Source organism: Schistocerca piceifrons, chromosome 7, assembly GCF_021461385.2.
Source record: "Schistocerca piceifrons isolate TAMUIC-IGC-003096 chromosome 7, iqSchPice1.1, whole genome shotgun sequence".
Lineage (NCBI taxonomy): Eukaryota > Metazoa > Arthropoda > Insecta > Orthoptera > Acrididae > Schistocerca > Schistocerca piceifrons.
The window spans coordinates 158,805,695-158,825,878 of NC_060144.1; positions in this window are offsets into that span (position 1 = coordinate 158,805,695).

The following is a 20,184-nucleotide window of genomic DNA, read 5'->3' on the forward strand; positions in this document are numbered from 1 at the left end:
TAGGTGTTCCTTTTTCCCACGCGCCGTTCGAGAGTGGAATGGTAGAGAAGTAGTATGAAAATAGTTCGATGAACTCTCTGCCAGGCACTTAAGTGTGAATTGCAGAGGAACCATGTAGATATATATGTAGAAATATAGAATTTAATAAAGTCACAAAAATTTAGATTTTTCCACCATTTAAAGGTACCCTGTATTCTTAAGCAGTGGCGGCTTTCGAACACATACAGAGGTCGTTTTGATTGCTAAGCAATGACGCTACACCTACACCACAGGTGGTCTCGTACAAAGCATGTATCGTAAATAAATCTCGTGCTACCCAACCTGGAATCTTCTCCAAATGTGTGCGAGACATATTGAACATAACTTACAGGGGACAATGAACGCATTCGAATAGTGCAGGTAGCGTGGTTTATTTATGTATGATAGAGCTTCCAGTAGATGCTGAAAATGCATGTCCGCCCCCGGTAGCTGAGTGGTCAGCGCGACAGACTGTAAATCCTAAGGGGCCGGGTTCGATTCCCCGCTGGGCTGGAGATTTTCTCCGCTCAGGGACTGGGTGTTGTGTTGTTCTAATCATCATCATTTCCTACCCATCGACGCGCAGGTCGCCGAAGTGGCGTCAAATCGAAAGACCTGCATCAGGCGAGCGGTCTACCCGACGGGAGGAGGCTGAAAATGCGTGAAGTGGGAGACCGTTGAAGACAGAAAACAATTATCTCGCTACTTCAAGTATTAATAACCCACTTTCAGTGAGGAATCTTGGAACATCCTGAAACCATTATGTATCGCTCCCGTAAAATGCATGAGGATAATTGTAGGGTTATTACAGGGGCTTCAGTAATTATTCCTCCTGCTCTCTATACGTGACTGGAACGGGACAAAGCCATCATGTATGGAACAATGGGCACTTCGCAGCTGGTTACAGGACGAAATGTTGATATAGTACGTATAATGTTCAGCAGTGAATGGGCTCTTTCGATAGCGCAGATTACCGAAATAAGTATTACTGGAGCAAAGAAAGGCAAGGTAACATTGAGATGTACCCTTCCACATTTAACAACCCGTGACATAGGTATTGTTGGAAACCATTTTAAGTCACAAAATTTATGATGTGATAGCTTCGTAGCACAATGATCAAGAACTACTGGAAATGTACATCTAATTTCAATTACTGAAGCTGATAGAAAAGCCGGAATGCTAACGAATATTCCAAGAAAGAATGTTCAGAGATTGTGCTATTGTGGTTGTCTTCCGTTTGAGGTTTCTTCCCGTGTGGCTCTCAGCGCTAATCTCCATTTTAAGACCTCTTCATCTCTGCATGGCTACTTGAAGCCAAAACGTTTACTACAGACACTTGTTGGTTACCTTTTACAAACAGTCCACATCCTCTAAACCACTTCATTAAAAAAAAAAAAAAAAAAACCTGAAAATTCCTGAGGGTTAGGAATGTCTCCTACCAACATAACTTTTAGTTTAAAAACGTTGAGCTCTTTCTTTCTTTTCGCTCCTTCTCGATTCTCCATTTCTTCATTAATAATCCGATCTAACCATTTAACTTGTAACAGTCTTTTATAGCAACAAATTTCAAAATTTTGAATTCTGTTTTTTGTCTGAATTGACTATTGTCCACGTTTCACTTCCATATACACAACGAATTTAGACTAAAACCTTCAAAACTAGTTTCCTAACACTTAAATTTATATTGGCTAGGAACGAAATTTTCTTTCTCAGATCCGTTTATCTCGCTGTTGCTTCGCACACTCTCTGTTATTTTGGTGACAGAACTTCTGAAATTAACTGCTATGTTTAGTTTTCCGAAGCTGATTCCCTTAACTTCACCTGATTTAATTCGGCTACAATTCCTTCCCTGTCTTTTACGTTTGTTGCCGTTCATCTTACAACTGCATTTCCAGACACTATCCATTTCACTGAAATGGTCTTCCAAGTCCTTTCAGGTCTCTGACAAAATTGTAATACCATGGACGATTATAGAAAGTTCTTATTTCTTAATCTAACCTTTAACTTCTATTCGGCATTTATCCTTTATACATTAGATCTTTGACGGAAGTGATATTCACCACCCGCTGCTTATTTTGAGAAGGCCACAGGAAGACGACACAAGTATCTATTGTTGTTGTTTGCATTCGATCCGATTATACGTCAGTTTTCTACATCTACCTCTACATCAAACTCCTCAAGGCGCCTAAAGATGTGTGGCAGAGGATACCACTAATTCATCCCCCTTCCCAGTTTCACTCACGAATAGAGCGTGGAAAGAACGATTATCGTTAAGCCCCTCTACTGGCTCTAATTTCTCGAATTACTTGTCATGGTCACTTTGCGAGATGCATGTGGGAGGTCCGACCTTTGGCACCAAAGTGCTCTCTCGGAATTTCGGTGGTAAACCTCTCTGAAATGCACAACCCGTCTGTTGTAGCGTCTGCCACTAGAGTTTGTTGAACGTCTCTGTAATGCTCCCGTCCCGACTTAACGATCCCGTGACACAACACGTCGCTCTACTTTGCACTTTCTCTATCTCTTTATCAGTCCTACCTGGTAAGAATCACAGATTGATGAAGAATACTAAGTAATCGGTGGAACAAGCGCCTCGTAATATACTTATTTTGGGGATGATTTGTGTTTCCTTAATATTCTTCCTAAGAATTTATATCTGGTATCTGCTTCCGCAAGTAACTGTTCTAATGTGTCCATAAAGTTACACACGACAGTTACTCCTATATGTTCTATCGTACATGTTTAAGCAATCTGACAGGAATAGTGATGTTCTACAGCAATGGATTTCTTTTCCTCTGTATGCGCAATGTGTTACACTTTTTTTATGGTTAAGATCAACTGCCAAAAGGCCGAACCATTCATCTGTCCTGTGCATCTCATTCTGCAAATCGATACTCCCTTCTGTCGTTGCTGCTTCCTTATGGACAACCGTATAATCTGCAAAGAGTCTTATAGAGCTTCCGACACATTCTACTAAATCATTCCTTTCGGTGCTGAGGGTACTTATAAATGGTAGAAAAATCGGTCTTATTTTTAAGACTTTATTAAATTCTATAGTCTTTTCTAATCACACTGACATATTCATTACAGGGTTTCAATCGAAAAATGATCTATATATGCCAAATTTGAAAGTTATAGTCATGTACGAAGTCACGCCCACATTATTTCTGCTACCGAAACCAGTTTTATTTCGAAAAGAAATGTGAACTTCCAGCGATTATACGTACGATACATCCTATATGTTGGTCACAGTGCAGGTTTCCAGTGCCTGTAAATGATTATCCTAGCTAGTAATTCCTTTTATGTCGCTGACACAGTTTGTTCATTTGTTACTGAATGTTTGGTGCCCAAATGCTACATACATTTGTGGAACTAGATAACATTTAGTTTGCAACAAATACGAACTATGCCACATATCATGAAAATCAATAAAAGGAAATTCCGTGGTAACAAGTTCACAAACAAATAAAGACACACTGTTGAAAGTAACCTACATATCAGTTTTTCAAGGAAAGAACTCTCACATGGTACGCCTCCTGGTGATTCAAATTTTTATGCTAACTATGACGCTGTTTGTAGTGGATTTTTCTTATCTTCTTTGATAAAGGAAGTGACGAAATATAAACACTGTGATGGTGTAGGCTGTCTGGAATTAACTGAACAGCAAAGTAGCAGGAAGGGTTTAGCGTCAGAATTATTTGTTCTGTCTAGATCCTGCAATAAATATACTTCGAAAATGACTTCGTACATTGTGCACAATTCATATTATGTGAATTTGAAGTTAGTGTAAGCAATGCGTGCAGTAGGAAAAGGAAAAAATGCTCCTCACGTGTTTTGTGGCTTGATGGACCTTCCTCCATTTCGCTGTAAGTTCAGCAAGTACATAAAAGTTGTTTTAGGTGCCTTGAAATTTGTATCTAAAGCATCTATGAAACGTGCAGTAGAAGGAACTTTAAATATTAGTGGAACCTTGGATACTTGATTGGATATGGCAACGTCGATAACATCATTCCTTTAATGGCGTGGTAAGTGGTATTTCTCTGGAGAATGGAAAAGTTGTTGATGTTGAGTGCTTATCTAAGTACTGCCACAGCTGCCATGGTAAGACTGAAGGACATATTGAACATCAGTGTTCTAAGAATTGTGATGGTTACAGTACAGGTATGGGGTGTGATGGAGCTCTAAAAGTATTTCAGAGGTAGGTGCCCGTTTACAGATATACGAAGTACCTAGGCGATGGGGACTCTAAAGCTTCCAATAAAACTAATGAGTTCAGTGTTTATGGTGATACCTTGGTAAGAAAACTGGAGTGTTGTGGGCATGTGCAAAAGAGGATGGGTGCCAAATTGAGAAAGCGATGAAGAGAAATGAAAGGAATGTTGTTATCTCATGGAAAATCCATGTCTAGCCGAGGCAGACTAGCAGAAACTGAAATAGACTTTCTTCAGATGTATTGTGGAGTGGCCAATAGACGAACTGCATCTTTGAATGAAGCTACAACAATGAGAAAAGCTTTATGGGCCACCTTCTTGCACATGTTGTCCATAGATGACAGGAGCAGATACTTCGTGTGGTTACCAAAAAGCAGAAGAAAATGGTCAAATATACCGTCATAAGCACTTTCTCCCTGAGACTATTATGAATTAAATAAAACCAATTTTTAGAGACCTAACTGTCCCTGTTTCGTTTAGTAAATGTCTTCATGGGGGCACTCAGAATACAAATGAAAGTTTCAACCACTGTATACGGAAAAGATTACCCAAATTTTTTTTTAGGACTAAGCACATTAATAGTTGGTGTACTAGATGCAGTGTTATGTTTCAGTGATGGAAATATAGGAAGTTGGGAAGACCTGAAAAATTTAGGTATAAAGTGTGGTTCTAATATGGAAGATCAATTGCTTGCTTGTGGCAGACAGCGGGTGGATAAAGGTGATAGATCTGCTCATCAAGTTACTAAAGATGCAAGAAGTGCTAAAAGGAATGCCAAGAGGAAGTCTCAAGATGAACAAATGCTGCAGGATGAAGACTATGTTTCAGGAATGTTCTGAGGCACAGTTTAATTGGACTCATTTCTTCATTCGCAGTTTCCCGCAAGTTGTATTTTTCAGATTCAGGTAGAAATACTTCCTAAAGTTTATAAAGCACTGCTGTATTTTTTTCTGTAACTTGCAATAGTTCATACTCATGTAGTTGACCTAAGCTTTATTGTAGAATCAACTAAATTATAGAAAACAAATTTTCAGGAAAAATATAGTAAAAATGGAAATGTAACATGTGATATTTTTTATCCTTGTTATTTACATAATAGGTAGAATTAAATAGGTCTAATACCTCAGTCATTATGTCATCCATATTTGGCAAAAATTTGGTCCCTGTAAAATGTGTAACATTGCATTAAATTGTACCATAAATGAAGGAAGCATTTTGGAAAAAATAATTAACTCCATTTGTTTGTAATTTTTTAATAACCCTACACGGGTTTCAAAATATTCAAAATACTTTCAATTTTTTTAGGAAGTGTTCTGCATTACCTGATATGAACAAAAAATCTGTAAAACATATACATCATAAACAGTGCCTGAAATAAATAGGTGTTGATTTTTACATAAACATATTACGTACAATATTACATACTATTGAGGAGCTGTATTATTAAGAGCGACTTGTTGAGTTCTCTCTGCAAGGAAGACTTGAATCCAGTCGCATATCTGGTTTTTTTTTCGCCAAAGGGCAGTGCTGGAAGGCATCAAATACCATTCAGAAGTCAAGGATCACGACACAAATCTGAACGCTACGAATCTCTTGGAGGAACATAGCGAGCTGAGTTTCGCTCCCCAAAAACGTCGTAATTCTTGAAAAACATGTCCCATGACTGTACAAGAGATTGATGTCTACGATATAAGCCTATAAATATATACATCTCTCCTACGACTACTCTTGAACTGACAGTGACCATCGCTGTTTTCCTGTAGCTAGGTGCCCGTCATTGCTTCAGCGATCTAAAATAAACTGCTGCTTGAAGAGGAGCAGTTTCATTCGCATTATCTTCCAGCCATCTTACAGGTGTCTCATCTGGTCGTGATGCTTGTTCACTGTTAAGAGATTGTGGTTGTTTTTCTGTTGAGCGATCGGTTATGTCAGTATTTAACATTTCGACGTTCTTACGATGATACAAAGAAGGAACCGTGTTACGAACTTCTGCGGTGATATAGTTTCGGAGAACCGAATTCACAATTTCGAACTTCTGTCTCCTCTCTTCAGTTTCTGTGCCACTGTGGCCACTGAGTGAATGAAACAAGGATTTCTAACCGGTTACTGATATTATGACAGACCAAAACATCTTAGCGATTCTGCTCCGGTCAGTTGACAAAATTTTATTGTCAGTGTCATTGAACGCTTGTCTCTTTGCTCTTCCTACGATTCGTTTGGTTTCCGTTTGTCAGCGAGGCGTGTTGAATCTGTGATGTTCTCATTGTTTACGTAACTGTTTCCTAACAAGGCTATTAAGCCATCGTGGGTCCTTACCATCCCTTTTGACCTTGCTTAGAACATGCAAGGCACATTGAAAGAAGCTTTCGAATTTTTCTAGTTATAGTTCTCCACATCTTCGACCTGAGCGCCGAATACTTGATACTGACTACTCAGTTACTTTGCAAATTGTGCTCTGTCACTCTTGCTAAGTAAAAACTTTATCCTATCTTTCTTAGCACGTCTTGTAAAACCCGTCGTCTTAGTTGCTATCGAAGCCTTATGATTCCTTATACCTTTATCTATGTTAACTGATTCGATAGAATCAGGTCTGTTGCTAGGAGAACTAAGACGTTAGCGTCACAAGTTGGTTCAGTAATTATCTGCTTGAAATAATAAGTAATTTTTTGACAAGACATCAAGAATAATGTTACACAAGTCCTTGTCTCTGTCAGCAGTTTTCATAACATGTCTCTCCGAATCTATAGCTTTCAAGTAGAATTCACCCCCTATTACAGTGGCATGATCAAGAAAACCACTAACGAAATTCTGCATATTCACTCTGAAGCGTTCTGACACTACAGCTCCTGAAACTGGCGGTCTATAAAAGCATCCAGTTACCACCTTTGAACGACCTTGCTTAACTTCACCCATATTAACTCATAATCGAAACCTGCGATACCCTCCTTACATTTCAGAGGATTCTTTCCTGCAGTTGCTAAAGCCTCAGAAAGCAAATTCCGAACACAGCAAGAGCATCATGCCAATTATTTGGCTTTGCATTCAGTGTAAAGTTGCAAGCTAACATCCCAAAGATGTTCGGGCTCACATGCGGTTCCTCTTCGTCAAAATATCTTGGCTTAAAATCCCCTAGGGGTTGAACTGCACGTGTCGCATTACACGCCTCACTTTAGACACTTGTGACCCTTTGGTTAAATTGTCTGGGTGATGGTAAGTTTTCGAATTTGTATGAAACATACAACGTTGATATAACATACAACAACTGTAATAATAACATCGGGAGCTAAATTAATGACCTATAAATGATTTAGGCCACACTATTGCGATTTGGTTAGAATAATGTTTATTCAGGAAGAAAACTAATAGCGAAAGTGGTCGTATTTAGAAATATTGTCACACTTGAGCGCATTCCATTTGACACTGATCATTCACAATCTCATTGCGAATTACAAGTCCAGTACTCCACCTCGGTAACTACGCGAAAAGTTCACACCAGGCGCGCGGCAGCTCACAGCTCACAGACTATGTCCCGCGAAACCACACAACGCGAAACCTTCTGTTTCACTTTCTAGGTACCTAAAGACCGTCCGCCCGCTTTCGTGTCTCCACGGGCACTGTCCCTCTGCCCAAAGTCCTTCGCGTTTCCCGCGCGCCGAACATCCTAGCTCAACTGACTAGTGCAGTTTCCTTTCCTGAAGCCGTCCATGTGAATGGTGACGGCTTATTCTACATTATTTTACATTTAAACATATTTAAATAATCAAAACTTGACCACTTTCCCGTTCTAAATAAAGTAACAATAATATCCATTACAGAAGAAACGTTAAATTCTTTTACATAAAACCAATACAATTTTCTTCTTAACTTTAAATGTCACGGCCAGTAGCCTTGCACCAGTGTGCTTTCTGATAACTAAATAAAGAACAAAAGTAACCATTATGCATTAAACTTTCCAACAAATATTCTATTGCCCAATGATTCAACAAGGTGTCATGCTGTCATCGTTGTGTTTTGCGTGGGGGAAATGATGATCTGATGCTTATCTGAAAATACTGATCGTTTAAACTATATATTTTAAACAAATAAAGTTACAGATTTGATATTTACACCATTTGTCATTTTAATGATGCGCTTCTATAGGAAACGTCGATCGTTAAGATCGACTTAAGCGTTCAGATTTTAGCATTCAGGTCTTCGTTGCAAAAATTGTTAATTTCACTTTAACAGTAAATCCTAAAGTATTGTAGATATGATCAATATTCAAGTTTTGTTGGGATCACCATGAAAATTTATAAATGATGGTAGATTAAAATTTCTGTGGCTTTGATCCCTGAATTACTACAGAATTAAACACTTTTCATAAATGTTTCCTTTTATGGCCGATCTTAGGTCCACCATATTTAACACTGCTATGTCTCCCTCGCCACAAGCAGCTTCTACGGGATTTCCCTATGACGTATGTTCTCCTCTACCTCACTCACACACTACAGCGCTTAGGTCTCCTTCAACACAACAGACGCCCGTGAATTTCCCCATCTCGAGCCAAATCTGCGCTCTTTGTGGCACACTGTCCTGGAAGAGAAGATTCGTTTCACAATGCATTAAAGCTGTCTCTTTCGACCATATACTTAAATGAGAGCGAAATGCTCGCTAACTCATGAAATCCAGAACAAGACAACAGAATTTCACTGGCTTCAATCACCAATGCGGCATCATTTGTAATTAAGAATATTCGATAGAGCTGCAAAAAAAAACCACAAACTCCGAAACTTTACGGGACCTCAAACTTTCGCCTTACGTATATTTTACTGTCTGATCGCGTACAGTACCTTTCAACAGTACAGTCCTCTCAAGAGGACTGTAATAGGTCTCGTTAGTCCTGGAGAAGATATTATGGCTGTATTTAGTAATTTTATTCGAGAAAGTACCTGATCTTTCCCTGTTAACGTACCAAGATCGCAGATGTTCCCTCTCTGCCTTTACTCAACCACGGAAGTTTCCCGGTGCACTATGATTACAGCATATCCGTTCTGTGACTGCACTACCATTACAGAACACAACATGGCTCACATCCCCTGTGTATGTGCAGAATGGAAGACGCACAGAAAACTCTTCTTTTGCGTCAGTTACGTTTTCTTGAAGTTTAACACGAGCGCCATCTTTCTACTGCCTCCGAATAATCCCGCAAATAATCAAAAACTTTTCATATTTTTGCAAGCTGCCTTGATGTCACTCCAGCAATAACGCTGCGTTGGGAACTATGTTAACAGCCTCTTCACTTAAATAAATATTTTCTATGTATAGATATTTAAAGTTAGGCTCTGAACATTTGTATCTCTATTGTTCCTATAACTTTAGTTTTATTTCTTGAATTTGTAGCGAAAGAATAATTGTTGTTGTAGTCTTCAATCCAGAGACTGGCTTCATGCAGCTCTCCTTGCTACTCTATCCTGTGCCAGCATCTTCTTCTCCGCGTAACTACTACACCCTACATCGCTCTGAATCTGTTTAGTGTATTCATGCCTTGGACTCCCTCTACGATTTTTACACTCCACGCTTCCCTCCAGTACTAACTGATGCTCTCTTCATGCCTCAGAATGTATCCAATCAACCAATCGCTTCGTCTAGTCAAGTTGTTCCACAAATTCCTCTTCTCCCCAGTTCTACTCAGTACCTCCTCACTAGTTACGTGATCTATCCATCTAATCTTCAGCATTCATGTGTAGCACCACACTTCTAAAGCTTCTATTTTCCTCTTGTCTAAATTATTTAACGCCCATGTTTCACTTCCATACATGGCTACACTCCATGCAAATACCTTCAGAAAAGACTTCCTTACACTTAGATCTATACTCAATGCTAATAAATTTCTCTTCTTCAGAAACGCTTTCCTTGCCATTGCTCGTACACTTTTTATATCCTCTCGACTTCGAACATCATCAGTTATTTTGCTCCCTAAATAGGAAAGCTCATACCCTACTTTAAGTGTCTCATTCCCTAATCTAATTCCATCAGCATAAACTGATTTAATACAACAACATTCCATTACCCTCGTTTAGCTTTTGTTCATCTTCATGTTATTCCCTCCTTTCAAGACACTGTCTATTCCTGTCAACTGCTCTTCAGGTCCTTTGCTATCTCTGACTGAATTACAGTGTCGTCGGCTAACCTCAAAGTTTTTATTTCTTCTCCATGGATTTCAAATCTTACTCCGGATATTTCTTTTGTTTCCTTTACTGCTAGCTCAATATACAGATTAAATGACATCGGACATAATAATTGTCTTAAAATTACAGAATAATTAACTGTGTTAAAATATTCTGTAACACTATACACTGCATGTCGCACACCTTTGACTAACGTGTGTTTTGTATATTTGCTTGTATTCGTGCCACAAAGTATTGTTGATCCCTAACACCGTCGTATTGTTTTCGTTTGTTTTCCTTTAAATTACCAAAACCTATTTTTACGTATATTACATCTAAGTGAATTAACAGTAGGTCTCTAAAACAATTTGTTAATCTTGTACCTGTATGTTCTCATGTTGTATCAGCAATACATGTTTTGTGCAGTAAGTTTATTATTTTCCCTTCAGATAGCTAAACGAACAATAGCTGCCAAAGGACAAATAAATAAATTAAAAAAAAATAAATAACTTAAATGGCAGTGGTCTGGATACCGGCGAAAATGAACTGTGGACGTAAATCAGCCTGAAGTAGCCCACTGAGACGTGAGGTAGTTGATTCGTCAGCGCGAAAAGCCGTGGAAGTCGGGCAGCGACACGAGAACGCGGAAGCAGACAGCCGGGGCGAACTCTCGCTGTATAGCGGTCCGGAACGCCGGCGCCGGCCTTTATCGGAAAATAACGAGGGCCGCTTTCAAGTGAAAATTGATTCGGACGGCCATATTGTACGGTGGATGAAGTTTAATCGCTAGCCGGGCAGCTGATGGGCTGTGGGAGTGTTGGAACGGTGGTGTGGGGTGCAGAAGAAAAAAAGCCGAAGCGGTGTGCTGGCGGCCCAACGAAAGCTGCGAGGCCTGGTCGCTCCATTAGAAGGTGAAGTGCACACCTCGGAGTCACAGGTGCGCTACGCTAGAGGCTTTACTGCAGAGCAGACGGTCTGCTCAGTCACAGGTGCAGGAATACTCTCACCGTGAAATTTTATTTGTATACTCAGATTCCGAGTGGATCGACGCTCTGCATGGTAAATGCCTAGCTAGCATTACCTCTTGTCTTATTAGATTTAGCTGTGACCATCCACTTACGGCCTATTTCAGAAGAATTCATCCGATTTCACAAGGCTGTATATTCTACATGACTGAAGGCAGAAACTTGTGATATATTTTATCATACGCATTTGAATGTGAAGTCTTTATTTTCGAAAGCATGATACGATTTGACAAGTGTACATCTTTTCCAAGTGAGGTCTTATAAGCTGAAAGTACTGCTTACATTTAGTTTCCGTACACTATGTGATCAAAAGTATCCGGACACCCCCAAAAACATAGGTTTTTTTTATATTACGTGCATTGTGATGCCACCTACTGCCAGGTACTCCATATCAGTGACCACAGTAGTCATTAGAGATCGTGAGAGAGCAGAATGGGGTGCTCCGCGGAACTCACGGACTTCGAACGTAGTCGATTGGATGTCACTTGTGTCATACGTCTGTACGCGAGATTTCCAATCTCCTAAACATTCCTAGGTTCACTGTATCCGATGTGATAGAGAAGTGGAAACGTCAAGGGACACGTATAGCACAAAAACGTACAGGCCGACCTCGTCTGTTGACTGACAGAGACCGGCGACAGTTGAAGAGTGTATTAATGTGTAACAGGCAAACATCTATCCAGACCATCACACAGGAATTCCAAACTGCGTCACGATCCACTGCAAGTACTATGACAGTTAGGCAGGAGGTGAGAAAACTTGGATTTGAAGGCCGAGCGACTGATCATAAACCACACATCACGCCGGTAAATGCCAAATGAGGTCTCATTTGATGTAAGGAGCGTAAACATTGGACGACTGAACAGTGGAAAAACGTTGTGTGAAGTGACGAATCACGGTACACAATCTGACGATCCTATGACAGAGTGGGGGTATGGCGAATGCCCGGTGAACGTCATTGACAGCGTATGTAGTGCCATCAGTAAAATTCGGAGGCGGTGATATTATGTTGTGGTGTTTTTTTTTTATGGAGGGGACATGCACCCTTTTGTTTAGCGTGGGACTATCTCAGCACAGGCCTACATTGACGTATTAAGCAACTTCTTACTTCACACTTTCAACATGATCGAGCACCTATTCATACTGCAAGGCCTGTGGAGGAGTGGTTACACGACAATAACGTCCCTGTAATGGACTGACCTGCACAGAGCCCTGACGTGAATCCTATAGAACACCTTTGGGATGTTTTGGAATGCGGACTTCGTGCCAGGCCTTACCGATCGACATCGATACCTTTCCACAGTGAAGCACCCCGTGAAGAATGGTCTGCCATTCTCCAAGAAACCTTCCAGCACCTGATTGAATATATGCCTGCGAGAGTGGAAGCTGTCATCAAGGGTGGGCCAACAACGTACTGAACTCCAGAATTACCGATGGAGGGCGGCACCAACTTGTAAGTCATTTTCAGCCAGGTGTCGGGATACTTTTGATCACCTAGTGTATCAAAAGTTCCTTTTTCATTTAAATATTTCATTGTTTCGTTCACCGGATGTAAGAGAAACATTGAGTCTGTTCTATTCGCCAAATGCGCTTAACGTCAAACACACAAACGTAGTAGAAAGAGATCATCCTACTACCGAAAGTAAGTGCCTTTGTGGTGCGGCTTCATTGCATGAAAAAGCAGTTTTCTCACAGGGTCCAATAAGTTAGGCAACACTAATGACTGAAACAGAGGGCAACACAGATTCGCAAGAACCTGCAATGATTTAATGAAAGAGTTTTACAGTACCTAACTAGAGAATGACTAAGTGCATGGAAATATAGATCATTGGTCCCTTGAACTGATTCGTTTATAATCACTGAATGGTCTCACATCCCAATATGAGCAAGAACTTTATTGACAACCTTCCAGAGTTGTTCGGGGATATCTTCTAAGTATTATGGTGTAAGGGCGGCACAATACCCAGCGGACAGTTACAAAGTTGTTTGTGAGAAGTCGGTTGAGCTGTTCAGCATTCTGCTAACTTGCTATAAATCTGATGCCCGTTGACCTAAACGGATATGAACCATCCCACAAGATCATGGAAATAAAAGTGAAACGATGTGGTGCAATAGATTACGTTTTGTTGAATGAAAACAACTATGGTTCGTCCAACGTAGCATGAAAGTACAGATCCCAAAACTTACACGGATAAATTAACGAGTACCACAGAAAAGTAGCGGTCTATACAGCTACAGTCATTATTGTCCAACACCAAATAAAACGATTTACGCCCTCAATTAAGTATATAAACATTAAATAAGTGGACTCGGGCAGATGGACACGTGAGAACATAAAGTAAAACTACATGGCGAGTACGGTCAATGATTGCAAAATTGGGTAGTAATTTGAACAAAAGAACACCGGTAAGCGGATTATGAGTGCAGATAGCTGGGTTAAAAATTTTAAACTGAGTTATTAAGCCTTGTGTCTATTTCTTGCTCTAATTTACACTCTGATAATTCAGAGTATTACGATGTGTAATAAGAAAACATGTTTCATTTATGAAAATACAGTTTCAGATGAACATTTTTGCTAATTGTTCGGACACAGACGATCGTTCACAATTGTTGTTCTTCCGTCAGTTACTTCGCAATTAAGTACCCAAACCCCTCACATACCTTATCTGAAAATTTCTGGGCTGTATGCAATATTTTGCCATTAAAATTGTAACGGTCTCATCGGTTTCCGGACGATGACATCTGCCAACGTACTAATAGCAAACGGGGGTGGATTTCTACATCTACATCTACATTTATACTCCGCAAGCCACCCAACGGTGTGTGGCGGAGGGCACTTTACGTGCCACTGTCATTACCTCCCTTTCCTGTTCCAGTCGCGTATGGTTCGCGGGAAGAACGACTGTCTGAAAGCCTCCGTTCGCGCTCTAATCTCTCTAATTTTACATTCGTGATCTCCTCGGGAGGTATAAGTAGGGGGAAGCAATATATTCGATACCTCATCCAGAAACGCACCCTCTGGAAACCTGGCGAGCAAGCTACACCACGATGCAGAGCGCCTCTCTTGCGGAGTCTGCCACTTGAGTTTGTTAAACATCTCCGTAACGCTATCACGGTTACCAAATAACCCTGTGACGAAACGCGCAGCTCTTCTTTGGATCTTCTCTATCTCCTCCGTCAACCCGATCTGGTACGGATCCCACAATGATGAGCAATACTCAATTATAGGTCGAACGAGTGTTTTGTAAGCCACCTCCTTTGTTGATGGACTACATTTTCTAAGGACTCTCCCAATGAATCTCAACCTGGTACCCGCCTTACCAACAATTAATTTTATATGATCATTCCACTTCAAATCGTTCCGCACGCATACTCCCAGATATTTTACAGAAGTAACTGCTACCAGTGTTTGTTCTGCTATCATATACTCTTACAATAAAGGATCCTTCTTTCTATGTATTCGCAATACATTAGATTTGTCTATGTTAAGGGTCAGTTGCCACTCCCTGCACCAAGTGCCTATCCGCTGCAGATCTTCCTGCATTTCGCTACAATTTTCTAATGCTGCAACTTCTATGTATACTACAGCATCATCCGCGAAAAGCCGCATGGAACTTCTGACACTATCTACAAGGTCATTTATATATATTGTGAAAAGCAATGGTCCCATAACACTCCCCTGTGGCACGCCAGAGGTTACTTTAACGTCTGTAGACGTCTCTCCATTGATAACAACATAGTGTGTTCTGTTTGCTAAAAACTCTTCAATCCAGCCACACAGCTGGTCTGATATTCCGTAGGCTCTTACTTTGTTTATCAGGCGACAGTGCGGAACTGTATCGAACGCCTTCCGGAAGTCTATAAGATGAACTGTTGTACCGAAACCACGGGACTTCCCTGTGACGCACAACAGTGTGTGTTTCTCAGAAAACGCATCCATTCTCAATGTGAGTAGCCTCCATGTCACTACTTTCCTATTCTACGGAATTTCACAGTTCAAAAATAGTAAAATAGTTGCCATATTTTTGAGACGCCTCTTAACTCTCATTGCGGGACAAGGAAGGTACTCCACATCTGGAGGCCAATGTGGGCTCACGAAAATTGGTCTGTAAATTCCAGTCTTGTTTTATTACATCTCATGACTTCTCTATTTCAAGTTTGTAGGTTTAGTAGCAGTACTGGAAGTTTTATTCACCCATAGATCTCTGTTTACAAAGATATAGGACGTGTACAGTATTTACAAGTTTAGACCATTTTGAAAGAAGCTACTTCGTATACACACACATTTACAGACTTCTAGTTAGAGACAATCATTATATTTACTCCTGGTATACAAAACGTTTTCTACAAATAACTTATTAAATAATGTAATGCCACACTGTTCACTCATATCTAACTACCAGTCACTGCACACATTTTACACGCGTTGTTTTGTAACACTTCAGTCACTACACACAGAAACACACACACACACACACACACACACACACACACGCACACATACTGTTGATCTCAGGGCCATTTTCTGTATCTCAACTTCCCATTTGCTATCCCGAAAAACTGAGTCAGCATCCCTCTGTAGTGAGTGAGATGTTGTACTCAGAAAGAGGGGGTAGATATTCTTAGAAAAGGAAAAAAAGATGGGAGAAAGTATAGTGTGAAGGTGTTATGTGGAATGTAGGATGTTTTATAATCATTATTATTTATTTGTATTACATTTTTTTTACCAAACCCCTACTCTGTTTTATCTAAGTAATTATTCAATGTTTAAATGTACTGCATAACAGGTACTTTTGCAATTTTTTAAATCTCTTTTGGTAATTTATTGTACAGTTTGATTCCTTGGTAGGAAATGCTGTTTTGAGTTTTATGTTCATTTTTTCTCGGTAAATGTAAGTTGAGTCTAGCCCCTGTTCCATGGTCATGAACAGAGATGATTGTGCAGTAATTACCAATGATATTTTTTATGTGTACAACTGACTGGAAAATGTATTCACAAGGTGCAGTTAAAATCCCCAGATCTTTGAACAGATCTTTACAATGACTTCGACTACTATTTTTGATTATTATTCTTAAGACTCTTTTCTGAAGTTTGAAACTTGTGTTCATATTTTCTGCATTTGCTCTCCAAAACAGAATGCCATAGCTAAGAATTGGGTGTATGTATAAACAGTATGTAACTAAAGGACACTGCATGTTACACACTGATGAAAGGATTGTAAGGGCATAATATGGTGATGACATTCTGTTTTCAAGTACCTTTGTGTATTCACACCACTTCAACTGAGAATCAATATTCATTCCTAGAAACCCTGCATTTGTTACACAGTCTATAGTGCTCCCATCTACATTGAATTTAACATTGACATTTTCCCTCTTCAAACTGAAATTCATAGCATTAGTTTTTTTTTTGTTCAATGTCGCTTTGTTGGTTAATGTCCAGCCGTAATCTTCTTTGAGAGTTTCATTTGCTTTCTCTGTGAGGACTGCTCTTCTTTTCTCAATGGCTATAATATTGCTGTCATCAGCAAAGAGAATTTTTCACTATGAGTAATACTACTGGGAAAATCATTGATGTATATCAGGAATAGTAGTGCTCCTAATATTCCACCTCGTGGAACCCCTATATTAATGTATTTTGGTTCTGTTAAGTGTTTTACTAAACGTTTAGATCTATTTGAAGTACGGTTTATCTCTACTCTTTGTATCCTATCTGCTAGGTATGATCGAAACCTGTTATTAGCTACCCCTCTTATTCCTAATGCTTATAATTTATTTAATATAATCTTGTGGACGACTGTATCAAAGGACAGAATGATCCTAAAATATGCCTGTGACACACTCATCTTTAGCAAGAGCATCAAATACAACTTTTGTGAAGTCTATTATGGATGACTCTGTATTTTTGCCACTTCGGAAACCAAAGTGTGATTTGCTTAAAATATTGTACTTATTCAAGTAATTCATTAATATTCTTTTCATAATTGCTTCTATTATTCTGGGAATGATGACAGCAGGGTCATGGAGCGGTATTTTTCTATGTCTTCTGCATTACCTTTCTTAACCAAGGGTACAACTCTTGCCTGTTTTAACTGCTCTGGAAATGTCCCTGATGTCAAAGATTCATTTAGTATATTTGTTAAGGGGCCTTGTATAATATCTAGGCATTATTTTAGTACACACATTGGTACTTCATCTAATCCTACTGACTTCTTACTTTTTAGTTTTTTAACAGTTTTATTGACTTTGTTGTCTGTTGTTGGAGGTAACATCAAGCTTAGTGCAATATTATTTAGAGGTGTTATATTTGTTTTGGGGAATTTTTGCTGTAACTTCTCTGCAATTCTTGAAAAATGTTCATTTACATAGTTTGATAGGTGTTGTGGGTTATTTATTACCTTATCTCCATCCCTTAGCAGTATATTATTTTTTGTTTCCTTTTTTATAACATCCCAGACTGCTCTGCTTTTATTCTCTGCATTATATACTATTTTGTCATTAAACGATTTTTTTGCAGCAGTCAGCACCTTCCTATAGATATTTTTGTATCATTTTAAGAATTCTAGATCACTATGACTGCTTTTCATGGAAGTGAGGTATTTAATATTTTGGGAGGACTTTTTAATACCTGCTGTTATCCATCTATTTTATGTGATGTTGACGCAGATATGCATACTTCTGGATATGCCTTTTCAAAGTTCAGTTGAAATGATGTGGAGAATTTAGAGAATTTCTTATACACATTGGTTTCCTTATACACTTCACCCCAGCTGTGTTTTGCTAGTTCCTTTGAAAAATGTAGTTTTCTGACTTGTAGTTCATGGACTGATTCGATGCCTAATTTTACTGTTGTTATTTGACGGAGATGGTCTGATAGTTTGAGATCTTTTACAGCTACATCAGAATTTTCCCTGTCCATATTTGTGTCCTCATGGTCAATTACTGATGCAGTCATTTAAGTAACCCTAGTTGCACTATTGACCAATAGGGACATTCCAAAACTTTGAAGGATATTTATGACGGTACTGCTGGATTCACTTATGTATTAATGTTGACGTTAATGTCCCTACACAGAATTATGCTGACCTTTGTTCCTAAGACTTTATCTAGAACTTCAGTTAATTTATTGAAGAAAGTGTCCACACTATCACTGAGAGATCCATACTCACACAAAATGAATAATTTCTTGGTGATATCAAGCCCTGTTAATTCAACAGATCATATTTCAAAGAGTCTGTCTTCACTTACTGTACTGAGGTGAACTGTGTTGCTTTTCTGATATGGATGCGTAATCCTCCACCCCTTGAAGCAGTTCTGCAGTAGGAATTTGGCATTTCATACAATTATAATACTAAATGTGGCATTTCTGTGTATCTACACCAGTGATCAGTAACACAAAGTGCTGTGCAGCTCAAAGATTGGAGCTCAACTTCAAATAGTTGTATTTTTTATTGATTGCATGTTTAGATGGAGGATTGTTAAGTCTGTGTAATGCTCCATGTTACTCTTTCCAAAGGTTTGTTTTTCCTTGTGACATCTGGTATGTGTGATATTTGAAGCGCTAAAATTTGCCTTGTGAGTGGTTGTTTCAGTATTTTTGAAACTGCAAGAGATACTCTTTAGGCAGGTGTGGGGCGGTGGGTGGAAATAATTGTTATTTAAATGTTCCTATTATTTGTGCTGTTGTTTGCCATTCTAAACACTGGCTCTCTAACTACAATATTGGCAACCAGAAAGTGATTAGTAAAACGTGAAGCCTGTAATTAGAATTCCTAGTTCCCACTTCATCTGAGAAATACATTTATAGCTACAGCTTATAGCTCTGAGGAATTACGAGATTATCTGGGATTCATAATCAAAAACCATTTTCTCTAAAATGTTTACTATATTCTGAAAGTCACAGACCAAAAAGAGTCCACACAATCCAAGTACCAGAGCGGTTCAGAGTCTAATGCGCTGATGCAACTATAACTGTTCAAATTAAATGTTTAAGTACATGGTAGCCACAATTTGATGATAATGTTCATCAAAGGCAACGCTAAATAATGGTAGAATGTCTGTCCCGCGGCGGCACGTGAAAATACGACACACGCAAACTGAAGATAGATTATTCAAGTCATCCCAGAATTAACACTTCACTCGAAAACGATTTCATGGTTATGCGCATCCCGAGTAACTTATTACGGCATCTGAGGCTGTTTATAGCAATGATACCAACTCGACGCGACTCCCGGCACAGGTGGTACGCTAATCAGCGTCTGGAGAGAACTGGGGCCTTCTCTCTCGCGCAGCGTTCTTACATATAAAGCCGCGGTGCGGACGGCTAAGGGAACGCCTGATCAAATCCGCTCTCCCGACTAGCCGCTGGGCTAGTAATGCACCACTTTAAGTTATCGAATAAATCATTGCTTCCTTTGCTGATGACCGATGAAACTCTCAATTAAAATGTGCAATCAGCACACAGGTAAGTAATCATAATAAAAGTCTGACGTGGCTAAGTCAAATATTTTGGGCGAGAGAATTAATTTAATTACACTACACGCAGTAGACGAGCTCTGCACTTGCTCTTTGGAGATACGCTATAGCTATAGTTTTATAGTTATTCAGTTGAAACTTCTCACATCTTTATGATTATAGCGGATCTCACCTCTACTTAAATTTAAACATCCTAGCCTTATTTATTCGCCTACTTAATCTATCTTGCTTCCTGATTTTCTAAGACAAAAACCAAAAAATCATGAATTTCAACTAAAAATTTTAATTTGTGAGATTCAGAATACTGTTTCT